Here is a 14,296-nt window from a genome sequence, read left to right on the forward strand (position 1 = left end):
ATTGACTGCTTAAGTAGGAAGAAAGGATGCAAATGGCAGATGGAATATCCAATAAGTCACTTCTCTTTCATTAGGGTCAAATAGCTTAGTCTAGGGCTTCCCTGGTGGCGCAGTGGTTGAGAGTCCGCCTGCCGATGCAGGGGACACGGGTTCGTGCCCCGGTCCGGGAAGATCCCACGTGCCGCGGAGCGGCTGTGCCCGTGAGCCATGGCCGCTGAGCCTGCGCGTCCGGAGCCTGTGCTCCGCAACGGGAGAGGCCACAACAGTGAGAGGCCCGCGTACCAAAAAAAAAAACCAAAAAAAAAAAATAGCTTAGTCTACCGTCACTAGTGATGTCATGTGAGTACTATGTAGCTCCTAATATGATGTGATAAGAAGGGTACTTCACCTCTATGGTATTTCTTGCCCCGCCTCCGCCCCAACAAACCCATAACTCCAGTCTGAGAAAAACTCAGACAAACCCAAATTGAGGGACATGCTACAAAATATCTGACCAGTATTCCTCAAAACTATGACAGCCGTGAAAAACAAGGTAAGACTAAGAAACTGTCACAAAGGAGATTCAGGAGTCATGAAAATGACATGTGTTATGGTATCTTGAGTGCATCCTGAAACAGTAGAAGGATGTTAGTGGAAATATTGGTGAAATTAGAATAAAGTCGAGAGTTTAATTTAAAAAATACACGAGTCCCACTTAGAGGAAATAATCGTGGCATGACAATTGCTAACATTTACAGAGAACTCAACTCTGAGTGGGGCACTGCTCTAAACACTTTACAAATATTAGTTCATTCATCCTTTCAACAGCCCTCTGAGGGGTGTGCTGCCATTTTCCTATTACAAAGGAGGAAACAGAGGCACAGAGAGGGTAAGTGTCTTACCCAAGGCTACACAGCTGGTGGATGGCTGGGTAGATCCAGCTGCCAGATTCTGGAGTCTGTGATCTTAAACATTATACACAACAATCTTTTAAAGTCATCTGCGGGGACTTCCCTGATGGTCCAGTGGCTAAGAATCTGCCTTCCAATGCAGGGGACTAGGGTTCAATCCCTGGTCGGGGAACTAAGATCCCACATGCCATGGGGCAACTAAACCTGTGTACCACAACTAGAGAGCCCTGTGTGTCGCAAGGAAAGATCCTGTGTGCCGCAAATAAGACCCGACGCAGCCAAAAATAAATAATAAACAAAGAAATAAATATTAAAAGAAATAAAGTCATTTGGGAAACTAACACATTGTAAATCAACTATACTCCAATAAAATTTAAAAAAATAAAGTCACTTGGGCCTTCTAACAGCCTTATTATTGTTTTCATCTTTTCATCTGAGAAAACAGAGACACATGGATGAGGTTGAATAAATTGTTCAAGGTCACACAGACGTAAGTCACATTCATCCCAAGCCAGCCTCACTTCCTTCCTCCCATCCTCAGGACAATGAGGCACAAGGTCAGATCCTGTTTGCTTGGCTCCTTGAGTCCTTGTAGCACCGCTTATTTCTCCTGCTCCGTGTGTGTGTGAGTATGTGTGTGTGTGATGGTGTGTTGGAGGGGAGCAGTAAAGCATCATTTTATTAATAACATGACAAATAGCCAATGCTGGGCAGTTCTGGACAGAATTGTAAAAAAAGCAGCTTGAGACCCAAAAGAACTCCCTGTCCCACCAGGGGCTAAGTTTGAGTGGGGAAAGCCTTATCCCGCATGTTTCTCATTTCCATGGAAGGATGTCCTGTCATCTGTCAGAGGCATCCACAGCCCCTTCCAGGGGTTTTGGAAATATCTGCTTACATTTTGGTCGTCACACGCCTGAGGGTGAAACAGTACTGACATTTATTGGGGTAAAGATCCTGCAGTAATAGGTGGGACTGTCCCATACAACACAGACTTGTCTCACCTGAAAAGCCAACAGCACACCAGTTAGAAAGGTGGAGTTAGAGTAAGGCTCCCGGCTTTTGTCCCCACCTTCCTGTTATTATGAGACTGATGAGTCTGGGAGAGGAAACTAAGCTTGCGTGGCTCTGTTTTTGGTCCTGTTTTGTGTCCCTCTCTGTTTCTGGATCTGTATATTTTGGTCTGTTGCCTCCTGCCAGGTGATAAAGAGCCTATCGGAGGTAAGTTTATAAGGAAGAGAAACTAGTGGTGCCCCCACAGCTGACCTATGAGCCTCCTCTTTCATTTCAGTTAAAGAAATTTTAGCTGGACCCTTAATTGCTTGGAATAAGGACTACATTTCCCAGCTTCCCTTGCAGCAAGTGTGGCCATGTGACCAGATTCTGGCCAATGAGATGTGAGCAGAGGTGCAGTTTTTAGGTCATGCCCTTAAAGTAAGAGGGCCTCCCTTTCTCGTTTTCCCTTTCTTCTGGCTAGAGTGGGGACATAGTGCGTTGGCATCCTGGGCCAAGGGGACAAGTGCAACAAGATGGAGGAGCCCAGGCTCCTTGGCACCTTCACAGAGCAGAGCTGCTCACCAGCTTGGGCTGTTGCAGGAGAGAGAAATACATCTCTGTGTAATTTAAGCTATCATTATTTTGAATCTGTCACACGCAGCTACATTTTAAGCTGTTCAGTTTGGGGGGCAGCAGAAAGGAGGGGAAGGTGATGGCAAACCCATTGGGTCACAGGACTCGGCCACGTTCCCTGCTATTGCTTATTGTTTAGGTAATAAATCCATCATGTTATCCTCTCTCTTGCTTACTCCTACATCTCTTTCTCTCTCTCAATTGTTTCTGCCTGCAGGCCAGGACAAGGGGTGATATTCACTGAGATCTTAAATCTCCACCCGGTTGCTGGTAGAAAAATACGTGCGAAGAAACCAGGCGTCATCTGGACCTTCTTCTGCAAAGCAGGCCCTACCTACGCAGGGGAAAGGCCAGAAGTGGATTTCCCCGTGGATGTAGGAAGCTGAAGAGAAAATGTCCCAGGGGTTTTGGGTTGTGGATCCGTTTGCTCACCATGGGAGCCTTCCCCCTTCTGACGTGCCTTCCAGTACCACAGCTAAAACTACACTTCCTCACTCCCCTTGAAGCCATATTTCTGTCAATCTGACATACTTGCATAAGATTTGGAAAGTGAAAGTGAAATGGAGGTTCTGCTTATGATGCTTCCGCCATGAATTTTGGCAAGCACAGTCACGGACGGGCTGCTCTTTTTTTTCTGAGGTACCACAAGTGACTGGCTTTGTGCGTTTTGAGAGGCTCTCATCTCTGTGAATCCAGCAAATGTGATGTGGTTCTGGAGCTGACAATTCCAGTACAGGCCTACTCGTTTTATTGCGCTTCATAGATAATACGTTTTTCACAAATTGAAGGTTGACAACCCTGTGTTGAGCAAGTCTATTGGTGTCATTTTCCAACGGCATTTGCACACTTCGTGTCTCTTGTGTCACATTTTGGTAATTCTCACAATATCTCAAACTTTCTCGTTATTATATTTGTTATGGAGATCTGTGATCGGTGATCTTTGATGTTGCTACTACAACTGGCTGAAGGCTCAGATGATGGTTAGCACTTTTTAGCAATAATGTATTTTTAAATTAAGGTGTGTGCATTTTTTTTAGACATAATGCTATTGCACACTTAATAGACTCCAGTATAGTGTAAACATAACTTCTATATGCACTGGGAAACCAAGAAATTCCTGTGACTTGCTTTAGTGTGATATTCCCTTTATTACAATGGTCTGGAACTGAACATGTAACATCTGTATGCCTGTAGTAACAGCTTTTTGATTCCCCACCTTTCTGTGATGGTGGAGGCAGCAGCTCCCGCGGTGGGTCAGTTCTGCAGTTTCAGTTCTGCGGTTGTGGGGTCTGATAGAGTCAGCTTCCTTTACCTTTTCCATCAGAGGGCACCCAGCTGTCTTTCTCTGGCATGGGTCTGGCCCTTTCAGCCAATTTAAATTAATCCAATCTTAAGTCAAATAATATGCACAAGAATGTCACAGCACCAGATCTATCCTCCCAATATATATAAAACACAAGTGAAATAGCATCTCCTAAGTGAAAGCAATTTTTCTTACCTTGCTGTTTTCAGTCACAGCCATATAGCAATAGGAGGTAAAACATTAATTTAAATGACACAACACTATTTGTTTAAATAAAAGGACCTAGCAGAGTTATGGGTGTTCTTTTTAGCTCCATGAGGGTGGAGAAAGAGAGAAGTGACAATGAAAACTGGTCTTTGCACTTTTCAGGAAAAGGGAGTATCAATGTAGATATTATTACCAGGGGCAACAGATTATTATTAAGACAACCAGTCCAGATTTGGGAGGTATTAGCAACTAAATTGTATCACCCCAAACTCATACGTTGAAGTCCTAAACCCCCAAGTAACTGTATTGGAGACAGTTCTTTAAAGAGGTAATTAAGCTTAATGAGGTTATAAGGGTGGAGCCCTAATCCAATAGGCCCAGTGATCTCATAAGAAGAGGAAAAGACACCAGGGATGCGAGTGCACACAGGGAAAAGGTCATCTGAGGACACAGCAAGATGTCACCTGTCTGCAAGCCAAAAAGAGAGGCCTCAGGAGAAGCCAACTCTGCTAACACCTTGACTTTGGACTACCAGAACAATGAGTTCTGGTAGTTTACGCCACCTAGCCTGTAGTAGTTTATTAAGGCAGCCCTAGCAAACTAATACAGCAGGTTAATGAGGACTTTCAAAGGATGCAGCAAACATCAATTTTTGAAGTCTGGGTTTCTTATAAGACTCCTTTATTCGAAATACATTTACAAGGAGAATTTCACGAAGCAAAAAGTCTCTGCTTTCCATAAGCTGCAGAAGAGGGAATATTTTCTCCTTCTTGTTGCTGAGATTTTTGTTACCAGTTAGAACAACCTAGAGTTTCAAGGCAGTCTTGTAATCCTCCCCCCACCCCGCCCCCCGGCTTTTCTTTTAGTGTTAAGAGAACAAAGAAACAGCTTCAATATGGTCAAAACTTACAATGTAAAAGGAAATGGGAATAATATGATCATTAACAAATAGAACACAAGGCATGCAACGTTTTGCATCCATCAAAATGAAGAAACGAAGTAGGAGAGAAAAGTAAAAATTTTAGTTTGAGCCGTTCCAGGATGGCTGTGAACCCAGGCCAGTCTTTTGGACTCAATAACCTGTCACTTTGAGCTGTAACCCATTTGGATGTTAATGGTGACATTCCGCTATCCCAAATCTTGGGAAAAAAAGCACAATCACCTCACTTCTCAGTGAGTTGCATTTGAAAAATCTCTTGTCTTCTTGCAAACCTAAGAAGTCCACAATGGTGACAATTCCAGTCTTCAAGTCTTACTTGGGTCGTGGGTGGGGCCCTTCCCCTTAATGTTCATCTCACATTTTAAAACCTTTTAATAGACATTCCTTCTTGCCGCTCCTCACCCCATCTCATGGTTAATTGAGCCAGGACTATGCCCAGGTGAGAAAATCCGCCTCCAAAGTATCCGTTTAGATGCTTTTGGTTGCAAAAAATGGATAACCCAACTCAAAATGATATGAAAATCCCACATGTATTATCCTATGTAGCAGGAATTCCAACGAGGGCAGTTCTAGGTTGGTTAACACAGTGGCTCGGTGATAACACCAAAGACCCAGGCTCTGCATCTCCCTTCCCCGCCCTCAGCTGGTCGAACTCTGAGGCAGAATCCCTTCACAGTCCAAGATGGATACCACATGGGCCAACAACAGCTTCCAAAGGCAGGATAAAAGATCACCTGTTGCTAGTTCTCTTTAAGAGACAATAAAATCTTTCCCACCGGCCCCCAGGAGACATCCTCTCATTTGGTATTGGCCAGAACCAGGTCACATGTCTGTTGCTGGGAGTAGGAGCATCATGATTGGCTCAGCTTTTGACCAATCAGGACTTGTCTTTTCTGGCGAGCTCTTGTCCTTAATTCACCGCCGAGGGCAGGGAGGAAGGTGGTCGTTTTTCAGCTCTGGGGTTCTTCCAGCAAGGAACACAGGGAGGAATGGATGCTGCGGGGAGGTACCCCACCAACCTCCACCAGTCTCCCACACCTGCTACATTTGAGAAGAGCATCCTCCTCTCCAAGCCCAGTTTACAGCCCTCCCTTCCCCCAGTTCCAGCCTCAGGCTCTTCTCTCTGCGTTTCCTCACACTTAAAAGCAGCGCTCTAGAGAGGTCCACCTGGCGGGGACCTGAGGCTTCCAGCCAACAGCCATGGGAATGAGCCATCTAGAAAGCGGATCTTCTAACCTTTAGTTCACTGCAGCTTTGGCCCTCATCTTGACCGAAACCTCACGAGAGACTCTGAGCCAGAACTACCCAGGTAAGCCGCTCCCAAATTCCTTGCGCACAGAAACTGTGCGCTTAATAACTGTTGTTGTTGTTTTTAAGCCATGAATTTTTGGAGTAATTTGTTACACAGCAATAGATACACTCCTTCACAGGGACACCAGGTGGGTTCATAGGATTCAACGAAGCAGTATCTAAGTACATGTGCTTGGCCTCAGTTTAAATGCTACCTTTTACTATTTTTATTTTTACTACAGTTTATCAAACTTCCCCCAATGGTTTAAAACCAATCTCTTTTACGTGTAACGTTAAGCTGAACTGAGCCTTGCACCAGTCCTTGGGGAGTGGGTATCATTACAGTCTGAAGCAGCACTGAACAAGGGAAATGTAATGCAAGCCACAGATGTATTTTGAAGATTTCTAGGCGTTTCATTAAAAAAAAAGCAGAGGGCTTCCCTGGTGGCGCAGTGGTTGGGAGTCCGCCTGCCGATGCAGGGGACATGGGTTCGTGCCCCGGTCCCGGGGGATCCCACGTGCCGCGGAGCGGCTGGGCCCGTGGGCCATGGCCGCTGGGCCTGCGCGTCCGGAGCCTGTGCTCCGCAACGGGAGAGTAGGCCGCGGCGGTGAGAGGCCCGCGTACCACAAAAAAAAAAAAAAAAAAAAAAAGGCAGAAAGACAGGATAATTATTTTCACCTGTTTGCCACTACCTACGTAAAATTGGTTTCAGGTTGTCGTCATTCTGGTGGATTTGAATTTATCACTAATTGTAACTGAAACTAGATGTATTTAATATAAGCTATAGAACCATGGAAAATTATAACTTGAAACTTGGGTATTATGAATTATCGGCTAAAGAAAAACTAGGTGAGAATATGGTATTCTTATACATTTAGAGAGTTGCTGATTTAGTGTTTCTTACAAAAAATCGGTTGTCTTGACACATTAATAAAAGTGAATGGTGGGGCTTCCCTGGTGGCGCAGTGGTTGAGAGTCCGCTTGCCGATGCAGGGGACGCGGGTTCGTGCCCCGGTCCGGGAAGATCCTAGATGCCGCGGAGCAGCTGGGCCCGTGAGCCATGGCCGCTGAGCCTGCGCGTCCGGAGCCTGTGCTCCGCAACGGGAGAGGCCACAACAGTGAGAGGCCCGCGTACCGCAAAAAAAAAAAAAAAAAGTGAATGGGCACCATACTCATAGAGATTTCTATCATGTGAATCAATGCTAGAAAACAGTAACAACAACAAAGTTGGATGCTTCTTCCTTAAATTATTTTCTATTGTCCAGAGGAAAACAGTGACATTCTTAGCATGGTATTTGAAGTCCTTCATATTCTGACCTCTACCAACATTTCCATTCTGACTCCCTACCATTCCCTCCATATACTCTGTGCCAGAGCATCTGGAGGCGTATACTCCATATATGGTTCCATCTAAAATAACCCAATTATTTGAGAGTTGGTAAAAATCCAACTCTTTTTTTAAAAAAATTATTTTCTTGAAGTATAGCTGATTTACAATGTTGTGTTCATTTCTGCTCTACAGCAAAGTGATTCAGTTATACATATATACATTCTTTTTCATATTCTTTTCCATTAGGGTTGATCACAGGATATTGAATGTAGTTCCCTGTGCTCTACAGTAGGACCTTGTCGTTTATCCATTCTATACATAATCGTTTGCATCTGCTAATCCCAAACTCCTGATACTTCGCTCCCCCAGCCCCCTGCCCCTCGGCAACCACAAGTCTGTTCTCTGTGTCTGTGAGTCTGTTTCTGTTTTGTAGATCAGTTCATTTGTGTGGTATTTTAGAGTCTACATATAAGTGATGTCATATGGTATTTCTCTTTCTGCCTTACTTCACTTAGTATGATCATCTCTAGGTCCACGTGTGTTACTGCAATATCCAACTCTTCTTCCGGGGCCACCTCAGCTTCCTCCACGGTCTCTCTGGTAACCGTTCACCACTCTGTGCTCCCAAAGCACTGGACTCATACCTCCTTCATAGTGCCCATCACGTTTAGTTGAGGGAACTCTGCAGCTACACTCTGTGCTGTCTGAGTGCAAGGATGCTGCTGTGTTCTGTGTATCCCCAAGCAATGGCCCGTAGGCAGCGCTGAACACGCGTTTAATTGATTGGTACAGCACTGCACACTCTATGTCAGCGCTGAACACGTGTTTAATTGATTGGTACAGCACTGTGCACTCTATGTCAGCGCTGAACACATGTTTGATTGGTACAGCACTGCACGCTCTATGGCAGGGAGGTACTCTTCACTCCTGTGTGTTATCAGAATCGTCAGCAGAGCTTTGTGAACATACAGGTACCAGGGCTCCATACCGGAGCCACTAAGTCAGTATCTCACAGGGGTGGGTCTGGGTTTGTGCATCTGGGGCAGAAGCTCCACACGGATTCTAACGTGTGAACAATGGAGTTTGTAAAGAGATAGATCAATATAGACTAGAACTGCCAGGGAAAATTTGTGGAGGATGGGGCATGCACCAAACTTTGAAGTTTTGGGGAAAGATATACCAGGTCAATTAAAAATAAAAGACAAAAGTACAGACATGAAAGTCAAGATGACAGTAAGGAGACCAGATTTTTTTTTATTTTATTTTTTTTGCGGTACGCGGGCCTCTCACTGTTGTGGCCTCTCCCGTTGCGGAGCACAGGCTCCGGACGCGCAGGCTCAGCGGCCATGGCTCACGGGCCCAGCCGCTCTGCGGCATGTGGGATCTTCCCGGACCGGGGCACGAACCCGTGTCCCCTGCATTGGGAGGCAGACTCTCAACCACTGTGCCACTAGGGAAGCCCAGGAGACCAGATTTTTGAATAGATGGTTTGTGTGAGAGTGATACCTGCTAATTGTGGATGAGCGTGGTAGGGACAGATCGTGGGGGACTTTGAAAATCTGTGCAGACTCCAGCAGTCAACAGAGGCTGACAGTCTTAGAGATGGTGCATTGTTGAATCTTGTCATGGCAGCACGTTTTCAGAAAGAGGGTAACTTGTTTATGAAAAAGGGAGAGGAAGCCCTCATCCATAAAAAAATATTTCTCTGAAACCTTTCTTGAGAAATTTATGAATTAAAGAATCATAAAATTTTAGAACTAAAAGTATACATTTATCCCTTGCCTTTGAGTAGAATTCCACAGAAAACAAATTCCTCTTTGATAAAAAGAAATGGTTCCATGGTTAAATGAATTTAGGTGTTAAAAAAAAGCAAAAAGAAGCAGGTAAAATTAATTTTAATAGTATATTTTATTTAACCCAATATATCCAGAATGTTGTCATTTCAACATGTATTCAATATAATAAATTACTAATGAGATGCTTTACATTCTTTTCTTCATGCAAAGTATTGCAAATCCAGTGTGTATTTTACACTTATAGCGCATCTCAAAGCAGACCACTAGCCACATGTGGACCGCTGGTAGTGGACAGCTCTGGGTTCTGAAGTATGCACCATAAAGCAGGATCAGAGAGGTTTGGAGTCTAGCTCAAGGACACACAGCAGGGCCCAGCTCAACTTTCTTCTCAGCCCCTGGTTTTCCCTGGGAGTGGGGCCCAACCCACAGCACATTCTAAACCAATTGCTCTCAAGTTCTAGAGAACTCTAGAGCATTGGAGAATCACCTGGGGAGCTTGTTAACATTGTTAAAATGAGGATCCCAGCCCCACCCCAGATGTACAGCATCAGAACCTCCAGGGGTGGAAGCCAGGGATCTGCATTAACCAACTCCCTGTGTTTCCGATGCACATCTGCGGGGCACACCTGGAGGACCACTGCTCCCAGACACTTTGGAATCATTTGGGGAGCTTATCAGAACTCCAGTGCCCAGGCTGCACCCCAGGTCAACCTAATCTCTAAAGGTGGACCAGAACATCGATTTACTTTAAAAAATCTACTCTATTGAGGTATAATTTACATCCATTAAGATGCACCTATTTGGGGCTTCCCTGGTGGCGCAGTGGTTGAGAGTCCGCCTGCTCATGCAGGGGACACGGGTTCGTGCCCCGGTCTGGGAGGATCCCACATGCTGCGGAGCGACTGGGCCCGTGAGCCATGGCAGCTGAGCCTGCGCGTCCGGAGCCCGTGCTCCGCAACGGGAGAGGCCACAGCAGTGAGAGGCCCGCGTACCACAAAAAAAAAAAAAAAAAAAAAAAAAGATGCACCTATTTAAAGTGTAACTTTGTGGGGGCAGGGATAAATTAGAAGTTTGAGATTAACATATACACATTACTATATATAAAATAGATAACCAACAAGGACTTGCTATATAGCACAGGGACCTCTACTCAATATCTTGTAATAATCTATAAGGGAAAAGAATCTGAAAAATAATATATATATATATACACATATACATATATGTGTATATATATATATATCTGAATCACTTTGCTGTACACCTGAAACTAACACAACATTGTAAATCAGGTATACCTCAATTTTTAAAAAAGTGTATGGTTTCTCTGGTGGCTCAGTGGTTGGGAATCCACCTGCCAATGCAGGGGACAGGGGTTTGAGCCCTGGCCCGGGAAGATCCCACGTGCCGCGGAGCAACTAAGCCCGTGCGCCACAACTACTGAGCCTGAGTTCTAGAGCCCGCAAGCCACAACTACTGAAGCCTGCGTGCCTAGAATCTGTGCTTTGCAACAAGAGAGGCCACGAAAATGAAAAAGAAGCCTGCGCACCACAATGAAGAGTAGCCCCCGTTCACCACAACTAGAGAAAGCCCACGCTCAGCAACGAAGACCCACCCAACACAGCCAAAAATAGATAAATAAATTTATTTTTAAAAATAAATAAATAAACAATCCGCCTGCCAATGCAGGAGACACGGGTTTGATCCCTGGTCCGGGAAGATCCCACATGCCACAGAGCAGCTAAGCCCGTGCGCCACAACTTCTGAGCCCGTGCTCTAGAGCCCACAAGCCACAACTACTGAGCCCATGTGCCACAACTACTGAAGCCCATGCGCCTAGAGCCCGTGCTCTGCAACAAGAGAAGCCACCGCAATGAGAAGCCCGTGCACCGCAACGAAGAGTAGCCCCTGCTCGCCCCAACTAGAGAAAAGCCCACGCGCACCAATGAAGACCCAATGCAGCCAAAATTAAGTAATTTTTTTAAGTGTAAATTTTGATATATTTAACCCATGTAACCACCACTACAGTCAAGATACAGAACATTTTCGTGACCCCAAAGATTCCTTTGTGCCCCTTTTGCAGTTAATCCCTCTACCTTAGGCAACCACTGATTGGCCTTTTTTTTTTTTTTCCAGAAAAAAAGGTTAGATTTGTCTTAGCATTTCTTATCAGTGGACTCGAGTACATTCTGAGCAGTCATTTCACTCAGCATAATGTTTTTGAAATTCAACTATGTGGTTGCCTGTCCCAGTATTTCATTCCTTTTTATTGCTGGGTACAGTTGACCCTTGAATAACATGGGTTTGAACTGCATGGGTCCACTTATATGCAGATTTTTTTCAATAAATATACAAGAATATATGTGTAGAACATCCTTTGCAAGACTTGTTTTGACTTGTTTACATAGGCATAAGGTGAATAGATTTATATATTTAATATACAAATATATTTTATATATTATAAAATTAATGTGGTTTTGTACTGTTTTTATGACTTTCGAAGAATTACGTTACAGTATGCCCTCCTCCCTCCCCCTCATAATTGGGAAACTGTGTGTCAGGTAAGTGATTTTTTAAAAAATGTGTCAATGTTTCCAATACTGTATTATGAATATGACTGTAATATTTGTATGCCGTTAAAATTTATTGACTTGGCTACCAGGAAGCAACGGTATCAGTTAGGCTAGGCTACCATAAAGCAATCCTATTGCTGCTGCTTCCTTATCAATGCATGATTTGTTATGCCTGTAAGTAAATATGAATGCCTTTTTTCACATTATCTTTTCGTTTTTGATGTTGTGTCAGTAAAACGTCTAACATCTACAGTGTTTTGTATACTGTATCGATAGAGGTACTGACAGATGGTTCATCTTGTAAACAGTGGTATCGATAAATATAGTACAGTATTGTAAATGTATTTTCTCTACCTTATGATTTTCTTAATATTTTCTCTAGCTTAGTTTATTGTAAGAATGCAGTATATTAATATAATACATATAACATATAGAATATGTGTTTATCAACTGTCTGTGTTATCAGTAAGGCTTCTGGTCAGTGGTAGGCTATTAGTAGTTAAGTTTTTGGGGAGCCAAAACTTATACGTGGATTTTCGACTGCACAGGGGGTCCGTGCTCCTAATCCCCACGTTGTTCAAGGGGCAACCATATTCCATTGTGTGGATGTACCACAGCTCTCTATACACTCATCAGTATTTGAAAGTCTTCTCCAGTGTTTCTGATGGGTGAACAAGGTTGAGAAGTCTTGCTCTGAGCTTGGGGCTTTTAGTCTATAAACCCACAATCCTATAAATTTATGGTCTCCTAAATATGATGCTGACGTCTTCAACTGCTGAGTGTGAGAAAGACAGGGATGGGTGATGGGATGAAGCCTGTGCTTCCAAACGGTAACTCTCCCAGCCATGTACCTGCCTTGTGGTTTGAGGATACCCGTGAGAAGGCTACACCCATGTCTTTGCCCCTGCTGTTCCCTGTGTCTGAAACACCCTTCCCATTTTCTCCAAGTATCCAAAGGATGCCTAGTGGTTTCTGCTCTCAGCCCACAATTCCTCCTCCCCAGAGAGCTGGTCAGAACCCTAACAAATATGGCCAAGGGACTAGTTAGTTCTGATAGTTCAGGATGTGCTGTCTGGGTCAGGGCACCCTCTGCTCTTCTCCCGGAGGCTCTGAGACCCCTCCAGCTGGTCTGCCTATCCCCCCAGCTCCAGCCCATCATCCACTTGCTACCGTGTTCTTCCTGTTGCTTGGTTATGACCCTGTCATTTGGGCTGTAACAGGAACTGTTACTTTCCACTCCATCCGCTCCGCCTTACCATGCTGTTCTCTGGAAGCTGATACGGGGGGGGGGGGGGGAATATACCCCCTCAATCTAGTTCTTCTACCCCCTCTTCCCACCCCAGGGTGGACCAGGGTGCCACTGCCTTGCATAATTCCGTTGGATGTACTCCTTGTGAATGGTTCCTCCTGGTGGTAGAGGTGTGTATTTTGAATGACAGTGGTAGGATGGGTGCTTGTCCAGACAGTGGTGGGGGGGCTGGGTCTTCTATCTCTGGGGGTTGCAGGAGACCAAGGCCCCACCCCATTTACAGCTCTTGAGAGTCACAGGTAAGCACTCGCTGTGGTTGCCTCATGGGAAGACTGGATTATCGATTAGTGTCAGCTCCCATCTTGTCAGGCAGGGACCTTGCCCTGGGTGGAGCAGGGATGGTTTCCTCTTTTGATAAGAAAGGACGGAGCTGGGTTCTAACAGGAGATCAACAGCCCCTTGGCCTTGTGCCTGCTTCCCGGGCCACCACCTGCCCCCGGTGAGCTACATCCACTGGCCCACTGTTGATAGTTTCTTTTTGGTGGAATCAGTTCTCCGAAGGCCTGTCAGGAAATTCCTCAGTTTAGAAGGCCTTGGACTGAAGATGCAGGATGCCTTCCATCTCTGTGGAAGGATAAGATTTTGGAAGAGATTCCCCTGATATCCACGACCCTTTCTTCCTTAGTAATACAAGCCTTGATTTTTAAATGGATACATTAGAACAGCAAAAATTACACTATGTTCCCCTACGTTTTGGCCAGTAGATACAAGTATAGAAGTGTTGTGTGGGACTTCTAGGGATTGGCCTTAAAGAGAATGTTTCTAAGCCTTTTTTCCTTTGTATTACTGACTGGAATGTGGATGTCATGGCTGGAGCTCCAGCAGCCATCTTGGATCACAAGTCATATACTGAAGATGACAGAGCAATAATATGAAAGGAGGCTGGGTCCTTATGATTATGAAGCTGCCACATTAGCCCTGCATGCCCTACCTCCAGACTCTGTGTATGTAAAAGTTAATTAAACGTCCAACTTGTTTATATCATATGATTTTAGGTTTTTCTGTTACTTGCAGCTGAACCTAGTCTTGAC

This window comes from Grampus griseus, assembly GCF_964374135.1.
Source record: "Grampus griseus genome assembly, chromosome: 19".
NCBI classification, from domain to species: domain Eukaryota; kingdom Metazoa; phylum Chordata; class Mammalia; order Artiodactyla; family Delphinidae; genus Grampus; species Grampus griseus.